This window comes from Argiope bruennichi, chromosome 7, assembly GCF_947563725.1.
Source record: "Argiope bruennichi chromosome 7, qqArgBrue1.1, whole genome shotgun sequence".
NCBI classification, from domain to species: domain Eukaryota; kingdom Metazoa; phylum Arthropoda; class Arachnida; order Araneae; family Araneidae; genus Argiope; species Argiope bruennichi.
Window position 1 is genome coordinate 124,339,633 of NC_079157.1, and position 23,378 is coordinate 124,363,010.

The window sequence follows — 23,378 nt, forward strand, 5'->3', positions numbered from 1 at the left end:
CTACTGGTACGTTTCATTCTATTGATCTGGCTATGTGTTCTCCAGCACTATTTCCTTCATTGAATCTCGCAGTTGAAGATGATCTTCATAATAGCGATCACTTTCCCAAGATCGTCTCTTTCGCTGATGGTGGCAAAGTGATTAAAAGACCATCGACATACATATTCCAAAAGGCAGACTGGGCAGCATTCTCCAGACATGCCTCGATTACCGATACAATGGTTTCTTCTTTTAATATAACGGATGCTATGCAAAATGTCATGGATTGTATACTCAATGCGGCTAATGTGACAATTCCAAAACGTTCAACATATCCACGAAAATTCCGTAAACCATGGTGGAACGACGCTTGTCAGACTGCCTATAAGGAACAAAGAAAATTATGGGGCATTTTCCGCAGGTATCCGACCTCGGAAAATCTTATTGCTTTCAAGCGGGCAAGAGCAAATGCTCGCCGAATCCGACGCCTTAGTCAAAAAGAGTCGTGGTGGAAATTTATCAGTTCAATCACATCAGCAACAAGTAGCTCACAATTATGGAGGAAAGTAAAAGCGGCAAATGGCAAATTTATAAAGAGTTTGCTTTCCCTGTATTGAAAATGGGAGATACTTCATATTCTTCACCTTTTGATATTGCGAATATTATTGGTGAAACTTTTGCTGAAATTTCAAGCCCCAATTCATACAATCCTACCTTTCTTGCGACTAAGAGACGAGCTGAGCATATGCGGTTGAATTTCAAAACCCGCAGACCTCTCTCGTATAATTGTGAATTCCAGTTATTTGAATTAAAGAGATCTCTTTCTCAGGCTCGCGACACCAGTCCAGGTCCTGACGGGATCACATACAGCATGCTTCGCCACTTAAACGAAACTTCTCTTTTGCAAATCTTGCGATTGTTTAACAGAATTTGGTGCGAACAAAGTTTTCCCTCTCAATGGTATGAAGCAATTGTTGTTCCCATTCTTAAACCCGGAAAAGTTTCTAACGATCCTTTGAATTATAGACCGATAGCTCTGTCTAGTTGCATATGCAAAACATTAGAGCGTATGATTAATGCACGCCTTGTATACAAATTAGAGAGGAATGAGTACCTTTTACCCTCTCAAAGTGGTTTCCGTCGAGGAAGGTCTACGATTGATAACCTTGTCATTCTGGAATCGGAAATTCGCAACGCCTTTGTCCAAACCCCTCAGGGGCTCACCTACTATAGGTGAGTACGGGTGTCCCAATCCCGAGGTACCCAGGGATCTTTACTCCCTTCATGTTCAATCTCCCCTACGCCTTCTGCTTTCTGCTGTTTCTTCATTCCCTCGACGGCAAGCGAGGGAGCTCTCCATGAGAAGCTGTCGACGCTCTGTTTGCTTCTTGCTTCTCATGGACAGCCAAAACCCCACGTGTTGGCCGTGCGTGGCGACCCATTAGACGGGCGGTGCACTGTGGTCCCCAGTGTATCAATCGGCTGGTGACTAGCTACGAAAGTGGTTAGTTTGCTAGGGATCAAGCAAAAGGGTCATTCTCTGGGGCTTGGCGTTAAGGGTGGTCAACGTTCCTGGAGATGACTCTGAGCGTATAGGTCCCGGCTAGTACCAAAGTAAGTGCCGAGGTTGGGGTTGCCCAGAGCCGGTGGCTGCTTTCCCTTGTTGGGCTCCGTGGTGGGTGGTGCCGTCGGGGCCCGAATTACTTTGTTTTTCTTGCATGGTTAAGAAAAAGAAATCTCCCTTCAGTGGGCATCACCTTGAACAAAATTACTTGATTGAAAAGCGTTTCGATACATTTTTTGTGATGAAGATAATATCTTCTGAAAATCAGACATTTCATTCTGTTTCCCCTTTTCTTGTGGAAAAGGGTATATCTGGTCAATTAGGTGCAGTATCATCTATTCGAAAATTACGTTCCGGGGATTTGCTTATCGAAGTTTCTTCCGAAAAGCAGGTTCAGCAGATAATGAAAATAAAATCCATTGGCAGCATTCCAGTATCAGTTACTCCACATAGAACTCTAAATTTTACCAAAGGAGTTATCTCATGTGGAGAACTGTTCAATACACCTGTTGAACAAATTACCAAAGATTTGAATAGCCAAGGAGTCACTAATGTTCGACGTATCACAATACGAAAGGATGGGCAATTGCTTAATACAAAGCATCTCATTCTTACTTTTCATTCGCCAAAATTACCAGGGTTCATTAAAGCTGGATACATGAATTTACCCGTTAGGCCGTACATCCCAAATCCTTTGCGATGCTTTAAATGCCAGAGATTTGGTCATTCCAAAGCTTCCTGCCGCGGGACTCTTGCATGCGCCCGTTGTGCTGAAGGTGGTCATGAAAGTTCCGAATGTACCGCACCGGAAAAGTGTGTTAATTGTAAAGGGCAACATACTTCCTTTTCGCGCTTATGTCCTTCGTGGCAGTTTGAAAAGGAAGTACCCAAGCAGCAAAGAGAAGTCGGTAAACGATTGGCCAAGCATCGCATCCATCTGATATACGCCGCCCATATTTTGCCAATGTCACCTTTGCATTGGCGCGACATCGGATTCTGATCATATTTTTTTCTGTCGCCTCTGAAGATCGCTTTTTCATCGGGGCGAACTCCTACGGCGACTTAGTGAAAAAGACCGGCTCAAAGCAATCGGCCCATAGTCGCCTCGATGTCGGAAAAGTTGCTTTTCCTAGGCGGCGCTATGCGAACATATTTTAGAAATTTCCCATGAATCACCTGGCGTGTATTGGATTTTGAAATTCAACCAGCAACGCATACTGTCATTTCAAGAAACTTGGTAAGTGTAAAGTTTTTATTATTATATATTTGTAAATAATATATTATTTATTCTAAATAGTGAATAAAAAAGGTTATTTTTGTTGAAGCCGTTCGAACTCGTTGCTTACCTGAAACATGGAGTTGCACGTGATATTATTAGCGTTAGGCGTAAGCGACCATTATCATTTCTTTTCTTGTTTGTATTCTTTTCAAGTGATTTTATTTCTTATCTTTTTTTGTGTGTGTGTTCTTAAATTATTGCAGATATTTTTCCATTTCATTTACAATGCCTTTCCTTTTGTTAACAACAATTTCTAATGAAAAAAGTTTTTAAAAAATATTAAATTGCGTTCTTATGTTTTGGTTTTGCAATAACATTTGTGTTATTATTTTTATTTCGACATAAGGCTAAAAAAATAGATTAGCAGAATATATTTATTGTAAATTTCAAAAAAAAAAAATCTTTAAAACTTGCAATTATGTAGTTATATTTTAATACTCTTATGTGAATAGTTTATAATTATTTCACCTTTCATAAAATAGTAACATAAATTTTACACCCATTAGTTTATATTATTTTTCTCTATTGTCCTAAACATTATTATAATATTTGCCTATATAGTTCATTATCAGATTGAAAACATTATTAAGCTTATGAAGTTCTATAAGACTTTTACTCCTTAATTACATATCTCCAATTGTCAACAAATATTTTATTTGTACTTTTAAAAGAAATGAAAGCTCAATCATTATTCTAATTAAGGAATATGTTTTTTAGGTTCATCAAATCTGCAAAAAGAAGAGTGAACTTGAAGAAAAAGTATATGTATAATTCTTTATATGTATTACCAGCAAAATATGAAATCCAGTATTCTATAGAATGCCCAAGCATTGTATATAATGCCTAAAACAAGCCAGTAATGTATGAAACAATTTGTATATCATACATTTTCTAAGCATTCTATAGAATGCCAAATGACAACCTGGCAAAGTATGAAATACATCTCTCATTTAATAAAATAAAAATTTTGTGCAACCTTTGTTTCAAAACTGAAAATGCAATTAAAGATAAAATACATTTTAAAATTGATCTATAAATATAAACAAAAAAAATTTCTCACTATTTGTTTGGAAACTACTGTGCAAGTTTCTATTCCTGACTTCAAAAAAGAGCAAAATATTGGAAGTTACAATTAATGTGACGGAATATGGTTTCTACCAACTTGGAACATCAGAAGGAAATTTAAAACAATTATATGTCCCAATTCACTTTATATCCTAAGAACTTGTTTAGAATTGAAGTTATTCCAAATCACAAAATTTCTCTCTGGTCAGTTGTAATTACTCAGATCAGTGGAAGCAATCAAGGATTTATCAGATGTATGTGTTAAAGTGCCAAAATATGTAATGTCTTTTCGTGAAAAATGTAGTAAAACTTCAAAATGTTGTAATGTGATAGGCTTGAATGACAAGTAGGTAGATTTTAATTTCTGATTTTTTTATCTGAAAACTTATTTGCCTTAATTAGAAAGGCATAAATTTTGTTTTGTACAAATTTTATTTTTCTATATAATTTGAATAAATTTTTTTTAATGGCAACCTCATTATTTTTGCAGACTGACAATTCAAGTGATTTTAATTCTATTTAGCTTAGTTAATTTTCCTTTTCATTTACAATTTTTCTATGAAAGAAGTTTAATAAAATATTAAATAACATTTTTATATTTTGGTATTGAAATAACATTTGTGTAATTATTTTTATTTTGACATGAGGCTAAAAAAAGTTTAGCAGAATGTATTTATTTTAAACTTTCTTTAAAATTTGAGATTATGCAGGCACTTTTGAGTACTCTTATATGAATAATTTCAAATTATTTCACATTTCATAAAACAGTAACATAAATTTTACTCCCATTAGTTTGAGTTTTTTTTTTTTTTTCTTTATTATCCTAAACATTATTATAAAGTTTGCTTACACAGTCCAGTATCAGAACAAAAATATTATGCTTATGAAGTTCTATAATACTTTCGCTTGTTAATTACTCATCTCCAATTGTCAACAAATGTTTTATTTGTACTTTTAAATGAAGCGGAATCTCAATTACTATTATAATTGTTTTCTAGGTTCATCAAATGTAATCAAAAAGGAAAAATGAAATGTATAAATAAATGTATAATTCTCTTTATATATAGCTGAAGATTCAGTTATACATATATATAATATTTATATAAATGTGTGTGGATTTTTAGAAATTTCAAACTCTTCAAGTATTACATAATAAATAAAGTTTAAATAAATTTTTTATAAATGACTTTGTGTCAATATTATTTATTCTTGTAAATTATAAGTCATAGTTTCAGGATTTTGCTTGGGTGTATAAGTCTTTACAGAAAATTCAGTAAAAAATTTCAAGTAAATTATTATTTTACTTTGTATTTCTAAAATATTATTTAATGAAGGTCTTTGTAAATAAATTGTTTTGCATAGTTATTTTTCTTTTCTCCTAAAAATAAAGAGGGGAAAATAATAATTAAAAAAATATTTATCTAAAGAAATTTTGTATAATTGAAAGTAGTGTTTACATTTTTAGGTATGGAGTTTTTGTGAAATATTCAGAGTTAATCATAGATCAAATTTGGTTCTTGTGCCATGAAACAAAACCAAACAAATAGATTTAAAAAAATTAGAAATTTGAAGCAAATTGTTAATTTGTGCTTGTAAAATGTTATCAATTGGACATTAGCTAACACTAACATTTGTAATGAGGTATAAAATTTCTACACTATAAAGTAACTTTGTAAGTTAATAATAAATAAGATTTCGTATAAGTGAAAGATTTTTGTGCATGGAATTTTTGTGAAACATATTTTTCAAATATTCAGAGTTAATCATAGATAAAATTTGGTTCTTGTGCCATGAAACAAAACCAAACTAATAGATTTAAAAAAATTAGAAATTTGAAGTAAATTGTTAATTTGTGCTTGTAAAATGTTATCAATTGGACATTAGCTAACACTAACATTTGTAATGAGGTATAAAATTTCTACACTATAAAGTAACTTTGTAAGTTAATAATAAATAAGATTTCTTATAAGTGAAAGAAGTGTTGTATTTTTGTGCATGGAATTTTTGTGAAACATATTTTTCAAATATTCAGAGTTAATCATAGATCAAATTTGGTTATTTTGCCACAAATCTAAACCTCACTAAACATAAATTATGAAAATATTAGAAATTTGAAGTAAGTTATTAAATAAGAAGTAAGTTTGTGCTTGTAAATTGTTGTTTATTGAATATTAGCTAACACTAACATTTATAATGAGGTTTAAAATTAATGCAATATGAAGTAACTCTGTAAATTAATAGTAAATAAAATTTCCTATAATGGGAAGAAGTGTTCCATGTTTGGGTATGGAATTTTTGTGAAATATTCAGTGTTAATCATTAATTAAATTTGGTTCTTGTGCTACAAAACCAAACAACTAAATATAGATCAAGAAAATATTAGAAATTTGAAGTAAATTATTAATTTGTGCTTGTAAAATGTTGTATGTTGGACATCAACTGACACTAACATTTATAATGTGTAAAATTTCTACAACTTGAAGTAACTTTGCATGTTAATAGTAAATATAAGGAATTTTGTAGAATTGAAAGAAGTGCTGCATTTTTGTGTATGGAATTTTTGAGAAATATTCAGTGTTAATCAAAGATCAAATTTAATTCTTGTGCCATAAAACCAAACTAATCATAGATAATAAAAAAAATATTAGAAATTTGAAGTAAATTATTTTGTGCTTGTAAAATGTTATCTATTGGACATTAGCTAACACTAAAATTTATAATGAGGTATAAAATTTCTTCATGAAGTAATTTTGTAAAGTCAATAGTAAATAGAATCAGTAAAATTGAAAGAAGCATTACATTTTTGTATATGGAATTTTTATGAAACATATTTGTGAAATATTCGGGGTTTAACATAGATAAAATTTGGTTATTTTGCTAAGAATCTAAACCTCACTAAACATAAATTATGAAAATATTAGAAATTTGAAGTAACTTAATAATTTGTGCTTGTAAAATATTTTCTATTGAAGAAACATATAATAGGAATTATATAATTTAGTGTTTTAAACTATTTTTAATCAATGCATTAAATTTTAGGGTGTTAAAATAGGAATTTGTGTTTTATTCATTATTCTTTAGGAATTATTTGTTGATTACTCACATTAAGCAATATAAAAGTGTGTATAGTAAAAAAAAAATATTTTTTTAAGAAGAATTATATATTTTTCTATTTCGAATTTAAAATAGCTTTTAAAAACAGATGATATAGGCAATATATGTAATACACCTACTTTTAAATTTCTAATATCAGTTAAAATCATTCTGATTAATTATGTAATTGAAACTATGATTATGTTAACATTTCTTCCCATGCATTAAACAATGAAAATAAACAGGAAATATCAATGAAGGAAATAAATCTTATATGTAGATAGATGTTCAAGGGATCAAATTTAAAATTATTTCAGATAATTTTAACATTTGTTTATTTTTTTAAAGAGCAGTAAAAAAATGTCATTTAAACATTTTATAGGGTAAGGTTGTGGTAAAATCTATGCTATAATAATAGTTAAAAAAAGTTGGAAGAATTATTAGAATGACATTTTTCATGAATTTTTATCAAAAGCAAGTATTTTATGGAATTTTAAATTTATCAAAATAAATAACAAACACTATTATTAATAGGTAAAAAAGAAAAGTAAACTATACAAAATTTTGAAAGTATGATAGTTTTAAATGTTATGACACTAGTTTCTAGAGTTTGAGAAAATTGAATAACCATTAAACTAATATTTCAATTTGACACCAGCAAGTGTTCAGAAATAAATTGCCTATTGATTGGCATTTGGTTGCCCATTGCTAAAATACATGGGGAAATGATTGGTATTGGGTCGCCGATTGTTAAAACACATGGGGAAATGATTGGTATTGGGTCGCCGATTGTTAAAACACATCGGGAAATGATTGGTATTGGGTCGCCCATTGATAAAACAGGTCGCGAAATGCTTGGTATAACGTCGCCCGTGATAATAACAAGTCGCCAAAGGATCGGCAAATTCGTCGAAAACAAGTCGGGGCGGCCATCGCGCGGCGAACCGCCGGGGGACATGACCAATGTCGGGGCGAGATCGCCTCCGATCTCGCCCCAATCTCGCTCGTTCCGTGGGGCGATGCTTGGCCAATGGTTGGCCAACGATCTTTTGCTGCTTGGGTAGTGTCTGAAAAAGTGACCAAAGGAATATCTTATATTCAAGCTAAGCAAAGTGTTAAATCTCGTGCAACCACTTCTGGATTAACTTACGCAACTGCTACTAAAAGTATCCTTGAAACTAAAAGCACCCAAATGATCTCTGTTAACTTACCTTCTGATTCTTCCTCCTTTAAAAAATCTTACATTCCTACTGAAATGTGTCCTAGATCTACTGAATCCTTTCTAACAGCATTTTCAGCCAAAATAAGTGCTGAAAAAATTTCCCATCTGGAGAAGAATGTTTCAGAATGTGCGTCTACTTCCCCAGATCTCAATGGCTTCAAACAAGTTCAAAAAAGAAAAAAAATCAAGAAGGATCCAAAATTAAAACCAAACCAAAACAAATCATCCCAACAAGTTTCTCCTAAGTCCCAAACAGAAAAAGAATCGTTTTCCAAATTCTGGAAAACTTCACCCCGCCAAATATCAAACTCTGCTATGATGCAAGGTACCAAATCTTCTGTTATAAAAAAAATGACAGAAATTGACGCATGCCCTGGCATTGGGGATAAATCTAATTTTGAACATTTGGGTGTCTCTACGTTAGAAGGTACCCATGTCTTGCACCCTGAAATTGACACAGAAATGACTATTTCGAGTACTTCAGAGGACATGCTGGAGTACGACATGAGTGAGGAACTCGAAGAGACATCTGAAGATGTTTGTACTCCACCACCTCCTTCCATTAGGGAAAAAAGACCTAAACTTAAATATATTATTCCAACAAAGTATAAAAATAAATAACATTCTTCGCTTTGCAATTTCTCTTTGCATAGCTTAAAAATTCTTAACTTTTTAAAATCTTGAATGCGTTTATAGTATCTGTTTTATATATATTTTTACCATTTCTCATGTACGAGTGTTTTTATGTACATTTCAATGTGTTTTCTGTTGCTCTATTAGTTGCTATGTTATTGTATTGAAATTTCCTTTCGATTTTATAATTTATATTTCGTTTCATTGTAGATTTTACGCTTGCTTTTTTACATGAAGCGCTTTAAAGAAGTTTTTTGATAACCTTTTTAAAAATCGAGTGTATTTTAGTTTCAATGTTCATCTTTAACCATATGTGTGGCGCAGCATGGCCAAGCCTGGCCCTTGCGCCATTAAACCCTACAAACCAACCTACAAACCAACCTTTGTCCAAAGAAACCATCTTGTTTCTATATTCTTTGATGTTGAAAAGGCGTATGATCGCACGTGGGGTTTTGGTATTCTCCGCTCTTTGTTTGACTTGGGTTTTAAAGGCAATCTGCCAGTTTTTATTCAAAATTTTTTAAAAACTCGTATTTTTAAGATTCGGATAGGACAAACGCTTTCTCAGACTTTTGTTCAAAGCGAGGGTGTCCCTCAAGGAAGTGTTTTAAGTGTCACTCTTTTTATACTTCATCTAAATTAAATGCTTCATGTTTTACCAACATCTGTAACTGACACTCTGTACGTTGATGATCTTCAGATCTCTTGCCAGGGATCTAACATGGCCTTGATTGAGCGACAACTTCAGAAAGCTGTTAACAAGCTTATAAACTGGTGTGATGAAAATGGGCACACACTCTCTCCTGAAAAGAGCCGTTGTGTCCATTTCTGTAGGAAACGAAGCCTCCATGCAGACCCTGTAGTTCATATTCGTGGTATTAACATAACAGTTGTTGATGAGGTACGCTTTTTAGGAGTAGTGTTTGATCGGAAGCTTACTTTCCTTCCACATGTCCGTCAATTGCGGAAGAAGTGTGAGAGGTCCCTCAATATTTTGAAAGTCCTCTCAACTACATCCTGGGGAGCAGATCGTGCATCTCTACTTCGTGTTTATCAGGCTGTGATTCTTTCACTTATTGATTACGGATGCGAGGTGTACGGTTCCGCTCGAACTAGTGTTTTGCGTAGTTTGGACACTGTTCACCACTCTGCCTTAAGAATATGTTCGGGGGCTTTCCGCACATCGCCAGTGCAGAGTTTATATGTAATCTGTCAACAATTGCCTCTGTATCTGCGTCGTAGAAAGTTAAGTACCCGATATTTTTTCCGTTTGCAGTCTTGTCATAATCATCCAGTTGGTCGCAGGAAAATTCCTATTGTCCTCTCGAGACTGTATAATGAGCGTCCTTTTAATATCCTTCCTTTCTTCGAAAGGGTAAAACAATTTCTCGTAGATTCAGATCTTTTACACGTTGAAATACAGCACACTACCAATTTTGATGTTCCTCCATGGGATGTTCCCCAAATTTCATATCTAAATCCTTTTTCCACATATGATAAATCTACTAATGCATCAATTATCTTTCAACAACTTTATCATTATCACCGAACTGAATACTGGGTCCAGAACAAGTAACTATGTCGGTTGTAGTGTCGTCACTGCAGAAGATACATTCAGCTATAAACTGAATAATTTGTGCTCTGTTTTGACAGCTGAACTGATGGCTATTTTGATTGCTGTAGAGAAAATCTCTAATCTATCTGCGCGTAAATTCTGTATCTATACAGATAGTAAGAGTTCTCTTGAGGATCTCAGTCATCCTCGGAATGGAACACACCCCATAGCCTTAAGAATTCTATCTCACTTGTGGACTCTACAAGCTAGGGAACTCGAAATTTTATTTTGTTGGCTACCTAGCCACGTTGGTATTTACGGCAATGAATTAGCCGATGCTGCCGCAAAGACAGCTACCATTTCATTACAATGTTCAATTCCCTACTCAGACGTAAAAAGACACCTTGGCAAATTAATCCACAGATTATGGCAAGAATCTTGGGATTTGCAGGTCTCTAACAAATTACGGGTTATTCATCCTTCTATCAATTTGTGGCCGAATCTCCCGGTGCGAGAGCATGATATCAAAATAACTCGACTGCGCGTCGGTCACACCCGTTTCACAAACAAACACCTTTTGTTTGGTGAAGGGTGTCCCAAATGTACAACGTGCCATGTCGATTTTACGGTTATTCACATACTATCAGAATGCCCTGTCTTCAATCATCAACGAATACGCTATTTTAATACATCATGTCCGAGTATCAGTGACTTAGTGGGAGAAAATCCCCATTGTAACATTTTTACATTTCTGAAAACAATTGGATTTTATCATATTTAAATAGCAAATCTTTTTACACTTTTAACCTTGTTTACTATAGTGAACACTTCATATTTTAAAATTTGCATTTGATTTTTAATGAAATAATTCACCATACCATTAGACCAGTAACTTCTACCATACTATTGGCGCAGCGTGGCCAAATATGGCCCTTGCGCCAAAAAATCACAAACTAACTAACTAACCCTAATACTTTATATTTACGGAAAAAATGTGAAAAATCATTGAATATCCTAAAAGTGCTCTCCAACACCTCTTGGGGAGCAGATAGAGCCTCTCTTCTCCGTATCCATGAGGCAGTCATACTTTCCCGTCTCGATTATGGGTGCATGGTATATGGTTCCGCTCGCTCATCCGTTTTACGACGACTGGATACCATCCACCATTGTGCCTTGCGAATATGTTCAGGAGCTTTTCGTACTTCACCCACAGAAAGCCTTTATAATATATGTCATCAGCTACCGTTCCATCAAAGGAGTAAAAAAGTATCATCCTTGTATTTTTTAAGAGTGTTATCTGTCCCGAATCATCCCATAAGTCAAATGAAACTCCCAGTTAGTCTTTGCAGACTCTATGCTGCTCGCAATTCTCACATTCTCTCTTTCATCGAGAGAGTCAAAGAATTTCTGCCAGAGTCGGAACTTGATAATGTTCCTATTAAGTCAGTCGATTTGTCTTCCTTTCCACCCTGGAATATACCACAAATTTCCTTTCTGAATCCCTTTGTTGGATTTGATAAATTCATAACAGCGCCAGTAGTTTTCAAACAGCTATTTCTGTATCATCGTTGTCAATTTTCAGCTTTCACACCAATTTTTACAGATGGCTCGAAGTCGGATGGATTTGATGGTTGTGGCATTATTATTCCATCCAAGGCGCTGAGCTATCGTTTACATAATTTTTATTCTGTATTTACTGCTGAGTTGTTGGCAATTCTTTGTGCGCTTCAGGAGATTTCATCTGCCAATGAACGCAATTTTATTATATACACTGATAGCATGAGTGCTTTGGAAGCACTATGCCACTATGACAATCGATTGCATTCATTTGCCTTGGAAATGCTGACTACTCTGAAGCTTCTCAAAAGTAAGGGATTTAATATAATTTTTAGCTTTGTTCCGAGTCATGTGGGAATATATAGCAATGAAGCGGCTGATTTTGCCGCAAAAACTGCTTCTTCACCTTTATCACAAGAATTACCATATAGTGATGCGAAGAAAATATTACTTAGACATCTTTTTTTTACTTGGCAGAGGAACTGCGATCTGCATATCCATAATAAATTGTATTCTATCAAACCTTCCATTGGATTGTGGTCTGCTCTTCCTATACGAGAGATCGACGTCAAATTGACTCGCCTCCGTATAGGACACACGCGTTTCACTCATAAGCACCTCATTTTTGGAGATAGTGCGCCCGTATGTCCCACTTGTCATACTAATTTTACTGTGAAACATATTTTGATCGCACGTCCTTCTTTTAATTCACATCGTCAGAACTTTTTTAATTGCTCATCTGTTACCTTGCGTGACTTGATGGATGAAATACACCATCCAAATCTTTTTAATTTCTTGAAAGCTATTTGTTTTTTTCAGCATATTTGATAATTCTGTTTTTTGATTACATTGCACATTTTAAAACAATTCTGCCAATATTACCATGTTTTTAACGCACATTTTAGAAACTACTGTTGATCTTTTGGCATTTGATGTCTTTGATTTCATTTTTAACCATATGCATGGCGCAGTTTAGATAATCATGGCTCTTGCACCAAAAATTCCCCAAAATACCATTGCAGCACAAATCGGACCTTGTGTCGTAGAAATCATTTGTCCATGTCGGGTAAATTTTATATTTGAAATACATGAGTGTCGGTTAATTTTTTACTTAATATATTCTTACAGTAGAAAAGGATTCATTTGGCGAATATTAAATTTAGCCCCCGTTTCACCCATAAACACCTTTTGTTAGGTGAACAGTGTCCAACTTGCACATCATGTCAAGTCGATTTTACCATTGTTCATATTTTAACCGAATGCCCTGTTTTTAATAGCCGCCGGCTGCATCATTTCGGAACATTGTACTTGAACATCCGTGACTTGGTAGGAGAATATCCCCACAAGAACATTTTTAAATTTTAAAAAGAAATCGGGTTTTTACATCTTATCTAATTTTATAGTTCTTTAGCATACTTTCTGAAGATTTATATTTTTATAATAATTGATATTTCTATTGACAAAAATTTTAACATCTAGGTTAAAATTTTTAAAACTTTTTATCTCATTTTACCATATGCTTGGCGCAGTATAGACAAACCTGGCTCTTGCGCCATAAACATCAAACTCAAACTCCAATTAAACTTAGCCTCAAGATTAGATATGATAATATTTCCTCGAATTGTTTTTGGCAGAATCTTAGAACAAATTCGTTTGTGGGCTTAATACTTTTAAATTTTTTTAATAAGTTGTGGATGCATGTTAAATTTATCAGTGACTAAATTTAATGAAAGTAAATCATAATCAAGATCCTTTACAGTCATAATTCTGTGGTTGAAAAAAAAGTTGACAGATCAAAATTTGATAAAAAAAAATGATTTTGCATGTTTCTTTAAAACTTAAATAGGAAACAATCCAGAAGTAAAAAAAAAATAGCAACAATACCTTTTGCAAAATCGCGTAAAATAATATTGATAAAAATTTCTTATTATAATGTGTCATTATGTTCTATATGGAGAGTAGCAAGATGAATGATTCTGAATCAAATTATAATGTTTCTCAAAATAAATTTTTTTGGTACACTAAACACAAAAACCATTCATTCCACAATATTCTAAGATTATTTTAAGGATTACAGAAAAAAATTATCTTTTCAACAGTTGTATCTTTTGCACACCTTTTTTTTACATTTTGATTATAGGTATTAAAATTAAAAATCTCAGCAATATTTTAAAAACTCCTTACGACTTTCTTCAGATCTTGCTCCATCTATCAAACTTTAAAGATCAGTTTTATTTAATCAGTTGTAGGACGTAAAGTCTAAGACTATATTTTAACCATATGTCTGGCGCAGTATAGTCAGATATGGCTCTTGCGCCAATAAACACCAATATCCATCCATCCATCAAACTTTAAAGACAATTTTATTGAAAACTTTCAACAGCTTATTTCTACTATTAAACAGCCAATAAGGTTTGATTTGGTTTTCTTTGTTTGTTTAATAGCAGAAATGAAGTATTGAAAATTTTCAATAAAGTTGTCTTAAAAGTTTGATTTCGTTTTTCTTTGGCTTAAGAATCCAGTTTGGCTAAATTACGCCACTTCTACTGTATGGTGAGCATCATTTAACCCTTTGCAATACTCACATTCAAAATATTTTTCAATTTTTAAGAAAATGCCATGGAAAAAAATCAGATGGACTTTCTAACTTTAACTAACAAAACAATCCAACATAAGCTTTGAGAATTCTTTGTGATTATTAGAATTTAAGATAAGTCATAATTTTTAAATCATAAAAAAAGATACGGAAAAGGTTCAAATCTGAAAGATGCGAAATAAAGGTCGCTATTGTCTTTTACGCTTAGAATTTTGGCGTCAAATGATGGGAAAGTGGACGATATTAAATAGCCAGAAACACCTTTCTTTTTTTAGGTTTACTTTAAATTTATAAAAGTAGCTTGTTTCCAAAGATCTCGTCATTGCATTCTCTGCGTTATTGTTTGAGAGTTTTATGCGTATGCTATTTAGAGATTTATTCTGATTACTATATAAAAATAGAAAATGTAAGTATTATTAAATATCTGTCTTCAAATAGATAATAAATAAATTAATTAAAGAAATACACTAGCTTTTCGTGCTTGATTTTTTTAATTAGTGGAAGACAATTTTGTAAAATTTATTGCATATTCTCCGATTCTTTTAATTCTGTGCATTTTACTTAAATTGTATTGGTGATTTATTTCCTCTCCATAAATCTAATATAAACATTTAAAAAATGAGTCCTATTGTCGGATTAAAGTGATATTATTCTAAATGTTAATTTTTAACACACTGTCATGTATATCAAAAATTGATTACATTTTTGCTTATGATTGCTAATTGCCTTTTAAATATCTCGAAATCATATGAATTGATCGCAACAACGTATGAAGTACTGATTCTGATTTTTCAGTAAAATCGTAAATTTTTAGTTAGCGCAACGATTGCTTTCGTATGCCGTGAAAATCAATACGATGCATATTATGGTAAATCTTTCTCCGTTCATTTTAACCAATTTTGATTTTATGCAGCGTTTCCTAATGTTTTATTATGATGTTGATTATTGTATTGTTTTGTTGCTTCTTGTATTTATTATAATGTTTTATATCGTATGTTTTGAAGTGGGAGGGGTGTAACATAACCGAAAGATTAAGTCACAATAAACAAAACCTAAAACTTTCAAATTATCCTTGTTCATGTAAAATATTTACAATTCAAAGATTTCTGATATTCTTTATCAATTTTTTCAACGTCACCTGTTCTGAAAATTTAACACAGCTGTTGGGACAATTAAGATGTCTTAATATCTAAATTTTAATGCGTTTAAATACAATTAACAGATTACAACAGGATTTCAACGAACCCATTTTTGAATTCAGCCTGTAGAAATCAATCTCGGAATTTCTATTCTTTGTTTCTGATTCAATGAAAGTGCTCCGGTTTTTTCCCGTTTATATTTATAATACATCAACTAAAGAAAGAATTAAGAAATTCCTGAAAGGTTAAGAAATTTCCTGAAAAAATGACGAGATAATTTAAGCATAAACTAAATAGAAAATCCCTATGTTCGACTTTACAATATGTAGCATAGGATAATCCTTTTAATGATCAATGGCGGATAATTTATTAGGATTCCTTTGAATAGCTTTGTGAATTTCGGGTTTCGTTACTGTAAAGGCGAAGTATGCAGATTTGTGGTTATTGGATTACTTCGCAACACCATTTGGAGAATACCGAACTGATTCCTCATGGTACAGTCCTATTTCAAAGGCTTTAATTATGTCTTTTGTAGAAAGTATATACAGTTGCTTCTTAATTTTCTGCAAAGAGGGTAATTAGATGCGCATTGCAGTTGATCGAAAATCAAAATACTTAATCTCAGCGAGCAGAAATATGCTCCCATGATAGCATTGAGACATTTGAAACCAGGGTTTTGAATCGGAGGTTTATTTATGGTTAAGAGGAGATATCAGAAATTGATTGCAAAGACGATAAAGAAAAAAATAAGTTTAAAGAAATGGTTAATTCGAAATTTAATTAAAATTCTTTAATTCGATAATTTTTCTTGTTGTTTCAATTTTTAATAACCATAATGTGGAGTCATTGTCAATAACTCAGATTAATGATGCTTAATTCTGAATCAAATTTTTATTATTTATTAATGTTAATAAGTTAAAATATAACAATTAAAATTTTAATAAGTTATATTTTTTATTACTCGCTTATTAATTCTGTATCATTTATTAAAACTATCAGAAATTAAAGATATTTTTTTCTGTTGTTTTTACTTTAAAAATTATTATTTTCCACATTTTTACGTCTAGTTTTTCATAATTTGAATTTCTGAAAATCCGACAATTTTTTGTGGTGGTGTTAGCTTCGAATGAACCAAGTTCCTTTACATTTAACGAGCTCGCTGCCTTGATTGATGTCTGTTTCGGTACTGATTAGATATTGTTTCTAATGATCACTATCTAGTAAAATGCTTACTTATTTGCTTTTTTAATTGTAGCAGAGAAGAAAATAATGTAAGAAATTTGACTGAATTAGGCCGCCTTTTTGGTTTTCTAAAGTGCTGAAAATCTTAGGGCCGAAACCTAATTTTATGTGTATTCATTGAAATATCGTAACAATCGTTTGGGTACTATTTGATTTATTATAGTTTTGTTTCCTACCTTTCATTTGTTGCTTTAAAATAAATGTTGCATTATAGGAAAAGGTCAAATAAAAAATATTCTTCTGAATATTACCAATGATGGAAATGCCTTAAGAACAAGATTTGTTGACACTTGCTAATATCCAATGTGTATTTGACTCCAATGAAAATTTGAACAATACATTCTTTTGGAACTTTTTCGAATGTTTAATAGAAAATAAGCTATATAAACACGAATGTTTTTTTGAGTTAAAATATAAAGAAAAAAATTCCTGCTTTTTAGTTTTTAATTTAATGTTCATTTCTACTAGACCCCTTCACTGAGCATATATAATATATAAAATCCTCAAAATAAAATGGGAAAACCAATAATGCTACCCTCCCTAATTGTTGTATCTATTTTGCCAATTTTTATTTCATATGAAATTAAGAATGAATGAATAAACTTTTGGGAATAAGAAGTAATCCAGAGTCTTATAAAGGTCGTGCGAAATCATATGAAATCAATGATGCTTTTCTCTTAACCATCGTTCGATCCCGATATAAATTTCAAAGACATTCTTTCACTATTCATTCTCTACGCTGCAGAAATCTTGAGAGCTCTACAGTCATAACGACTCAATAAAATATCTAATATATGGGCTTCAATTTTCTTTTGATATGAAATTTCTTGATCCCTACATAAGGGATCAAAAGTCATTTGGGCTCTCCATTCCCATTTTCGAGAGATATTTCAAATACAAAGACAGTTCCCCGATTTCAACGATTTTACTTCGCACATCCATCTTTAATTTTGCCATTTTTCTCTCCCATTTTCGTCGCTAATTGTTTCGATTGCTCTCAAAACTAGGAAGTGGTGGAAGGCTGATCTTGATGACCTTTCTAGGGGCCATGAGCTATCATACAAAATAAAATTTGAAACAGGCCATAGTGGCTGGCGAATTCTGGCGCATTATTTCACCATAGAACATGTGTAGTTAAGTTTTATTTTTTTTCCCCTCGATTGCTTCCGGAATTGAAGGGTGATGGAAGATAAAGGACGTTTGACATCTAGATTTCATGAACTTTTGTATTGAACAAAAATATGCCAAGTAGGATTAGTGGTTGTGTCTGTGTGTTTGGTTCAATTGTTTTCCATATTTTAAATATATAGATAATATTTTTTTAACTCCTCAATGTTTCTAAAATGATCTAGGAGATGGTATTTCACTTATGGAATACAAATTTCATTAAAGTATTCGGTTTAGAGTTTAGAAAATTCTCTGGAAGTACAATGTATTGTCATAAAAATAAATGGAAATACAGAATGTTAAAACTCTTGCACAGCAGGGATCAGAAATGTCGGTTACACAATTTAGCTTTTGCAAATCATCTAAGTTAAATAATTGTATAACTTCATTTTAATATAAATTTTCTATCAGTATCATTGAATCCCCCCAAAAAATTATCTTTAAGATTTAAAAGTTCTCGAAATTTTCAGTAAAAACAAGACTCTTAAAAAATTAAATAAATTACAGCTGTTATTTATATTGTTTAATGCTTTCTTTCCCTTTTTAGATGGACCCAAATACTCCTTCTAGATCTTCTAAAAGTAAGTAATTGTTTCATATTTGTTGATTTCTGTGCAGGGTTTGAGAATTTGTCATTTATTATAACTATTCACTACGGCTCACTTTAATGACTTCTAAAATAAACGTTTGCATTCCGCCGTGGTTGTGACGAGTTTGACAGACCAGATTCTTTGGTCCGGATCTTGATTATAATCGAGATGAATTATTTGCGAATGAGAACAGAGCAGAAGTTTGGCGACGGGGTGAAGTAATTATCATGCGGCATTGCTCATTCATTAGATCCATTTTATTAGGCATCATCTAATTTCTTCGCTAAACGATATCCCAATCCAGCGGCCTCCAACCTATTTTTTGGCTGTGTAGAGCGCTGGTATACAAAAAAAAAAAAAAAATTAAGGACTATTAACTAAAGATACAAGAAAAATACTTCAAACGCATACGTAAATATGTCATTTCATTTTTTCTGACCTTTTAAAATGTTTTAACCACTAGAACTCGGGTTTCACATGCGAGTTGCGCGCTCTTGTTTTCCGCTACTCTCCACGTACTTTCCGAAACCGAAAATACTTTCTATGTAAAACTTCATTCTATAGTTATATAATTTTAGAAAACTTTCGCACGCATTTTGAATGCTTTTTATCTCCCATTGGGTTGGAAGCGCGTACATAATACGATTCTGAATGGATGTGTGCTAACGATTGCGGAACTTTTTAATTAAAATGATTATGTTAGGCGCTCATCGTTGCGACATTTCGTATGTTGTCCATTTTCTGTTGTTAAGTTTCTTTGTTTTTTCTATTGTTATAATTTCTCTTTCTTCTATACAATCTTCTCATCAAGGTTATTTTAAATGTTTCTCAAGCATACATTATTTGTGAATCCCGTTTGCATTTGTGACGGAGGGGTGGGGAGGTCATCATTTTCAACGTCAAGTTGGATTTTAAGTATGGTAATGGGTTTTTGTTAGCAGTTACTTAAGAATTATTATAAAGATGATTATTTCTTCTTTATATTATAATTTCATATTTCTTAATTTATTTTTTTTTATTTATAGATGGAAATGGAGGGAAAAAATCTCCTAGGAAGGGAAAACCTAAAAAGGTATGTCGATCTGCTATTGTTTCTGCTTTCTAAGAAACGATGTATTCAAACTGCCCCATTCCTCTGTATCCTTTATTTTGTGTGGAGTAGATTTGAAGGAAGAATGAGGGCGGGTTGAGGAGGGGAGCTTAATGCTAAAACAATCTTGTTTCTATAATTAAAAAAAACACGAAAAAAGAGTCATAGCAATTTGTTTGGTTATGAATCTTATGGCTGCCGTGTCATTTTTGAAGTGGACGTCATTAAAAAGGAGATCTCCCAATTTGTATATCTTGTTCTATTAGCCAGGTGAACTCGGCAAAGATCACATTCCTCTCTCTGATGGGCAACTTTTTTCGATGCATAGGTTGATTTTTGACTTTCTCCTATAAGAACTATGGAGACGCATCGTAATCGTGGAAAAGATTCGTTATCCTGATTTGAATTAAACCATGAAAAATAAAGAAAAAACTCATTAAATCTGTTATTTTACTCCAGGCTTGTTTATTACTTTCTCATACAAAATATTGCGATTGTCAAAAAAATTCGCACTGGAATTTTTGACAGATCTCCGTTTTTTGAACCTCTTTGAATTAGAAATATATATTTTTGGAAAATGTCGGAATATGATGAAAATAACTCGAACATTTTGAGCACATCAAGCGAAATTTCGTGTACGGTCTTTACACCAAATTTGTAGATTAATATTAAATTTTGAGTCAACTCTATTCAAAGGAAATCTGTCTGTTCGAATATAAGTTAAAGTAACTACAGAATGGAAAGGCCTAGATGGATAAAATTCGGTAAAAAGGTTTAACATGCATAATGTAAACGCCTATTAAATCTCGAGCCAAATTCAGCAAGGATTTGAACAACTGTGGATATGTACTTTCAGAAGTATTTAAAAGTGATAACTCAAGAACGCAATCAATTAAATGCATCAAATTTTGTATTTGGTATATTTAATTGGTGAATATATATTGTGAGTATATTGGTGATTTTGTGACTGCAATGGGAGTTCAGAGTAAAATTTCGATTTCAATAGGTTGAAAAAAGCGCACCTCAAACACAAATTCGTATTTACCTATATTCAGTGATGAATATGTGCAAAAGTCTACCGCTCTCCCTGGTAGACTTTTGTATATATTGATCTCCGCATATAGCTGAAGTGAAATATATAATTTTAAAGTTATTTCGCTTTTTTAAAAACAGACATATTTAATCCTTTCATTGCGATGTTGATTCCAAAGAAGGACAAAGCCGGCTTGCAATTCTTTGGAAGAAACCATGCCTTCCTTTTCTAGATGTTGATCTAAGCGGTGTCTTACCGAGTCTTCAACAAGGAATGAAGGCGGTGATGGCCCAGATGTAAAGTCTCAGGCCGGAGGGCTTCAGGTTCGAGACCCGATTCTTCCGAATTTCCGTCGTGTAAGTGGATTTGGTGCACGTTAAATGCATCCTGGCCAAACATCCCCCCCCCCACCGCTGGAAAAACTTTCTTTATTCTTTTTTTTATATTACTACACCGTGGGGAAATTCCTATTTGGCGAGATATACAGGGGAAAAAAATATAATTGGTTTATATCTTTAGCTTTTGCATGAGAAGTCACAAGAAATGACAAATAATGAATTACAGTACGCTTCCGAGTATCCGGTTCGCGTTGTCCAGCTTCCTTACTATCCGGCCAAGTTTTCTTTTAGCGTAATTAAATGAGACAGGCATGACATACCTTGGCAATGTTGAGAAGGCATTAGTTTTCTGCTACTAGCTAGTAGTATCGAGTCTGCGAGCGTCTGTTACGATCCTCCTACGTGTTCCTGATTATAACTGTATAGTAAGTGCAGTATTCGTAAATTGTCCCTGGGGTATATTTAATGTTTCTTAAGTGTACCACAGTGAAGATCACAGAATGTAGGTTAAAATGTGAACAATTTATCTTTTAATTTATTTTTTCTGCAATACATTTTTGAAGCATGCTGTGCTGTATATAAACATATATAAACTACCAGTACAGAACCTTATATTTAAACTCGAAATGTTACTTCCAACTGCTTCTATGATTCACCGGGCAATGTGAATCATAGAAGCAGTTGGAAGTAACATTTCGTTCACATTCTACGTGGCTTGAGATAAATGGAGGGCTTAATAAGAAATGAGAATGTCTCGTAACAGTGAATTTTGGTATAAAAACTTTGTCTTCAGATATTCGTGGGCAAAGAACTCCGGCCTATCCGCCTTTTTTGTTATCCAACCTGCCCTTCCGCCACAATAAGTCGGATACTCGAGTCTACTGTATTTTTCATTTATACGATTTTTAAATTACTCTCATCTGCTTTGATATTTTACTATTATATGTTATTAGCTATTAAGTACTTCGCTTGAATAAAAAAGTATTCTTTTAAAAGCTGACTATAACCTGCAATTACACATTTCTCTGCAAATCGTTCAATAAAAAATACCCGAAATTATTTGAAAAAGGAATTTTTACTTCCTAATCATTGACCTAATTTTCCTGAAATGTCAGGTTGATAATTTGCAATAACTTGATGCACTTGCAAAGATTAGGTTTTTAAAAAATGTATTATTTTTAACAAGTTACGAATCTGAGCTCTGAAACTAAAATATCATTTAACAGAGAATAGCAGAAATACAGAAACTAATAAATTATCTTTAAAAACGCTTCTATTGGTGAAGCTTTCTTTTGTGTTCACATTTTTGCAATTTCAAAACACCAGATGATAGACTGAATGCTTTAGGGACACACGAGTCATTCAAGATTGAACCCTGTGTGCCGTCAAAAACACGCAGCAAGAATGAAAGGCATCTTCTCGCGATTTTAGTTATCATTAAGTAGGTAAAAGGTATTCAATTGAAGAATTGGTTATTCAGATTCCGGCCAAATGGTCACATTTTGAGTTGTTAAAAATAGCAAGCTAAATACTCGGTAGAAAAAAGAAATAAAACTTCTTTAAAATTGCCCATGACATTTTTAAATATTTAAAATCCTGTAATATTTCAGAGACAAAGGCTTTGTTTAAGCCAATGAAACAAATCATTACCTTTCTGAAAATTTGCAAAAAAATGTAAATAAATACAATGCATCATTTGCCTATGCTGGAAATATCCCAATACTGGACAACAAAGAAACGCATTTCAGAAAATGTGACGCATGTCTAACTTAGCAGCAAATACATTTGAAAGTGAACAATTGGAAGATTCTGATTGAATCACTTGGAATATTCCTGTTAAAAGAAATGCTGAACTGTTTTAATCTTTTAGTAGGATTTTTTGGTTCTCCAAGTATAAAATATAATTTTATCCAAATTGTTGTTAGATCCGTAAATTTGTGTTCTGGAAGATGGATACATAATTTGCTATCCTACCCATTTTATTAATGATAAATTATATTCCAATTTATATATTTTTTTTATTTAAATACCACTTTATTAAATTGAACTCAGAACTTGAAATCGAAGGGGTAGCGTACATCAGAAATTTGTGGAAAAGTATGCCGAAAATAGTATAGAAAGGACGTTATTATATGTAATATTCTTTATCTGCCGTAAGTTAGACTTACAAAGTATCATCGATTTAAAAAAGATAAAAATTCCAAATTAAAAAAAAAATAATAAAACATGCCAAACA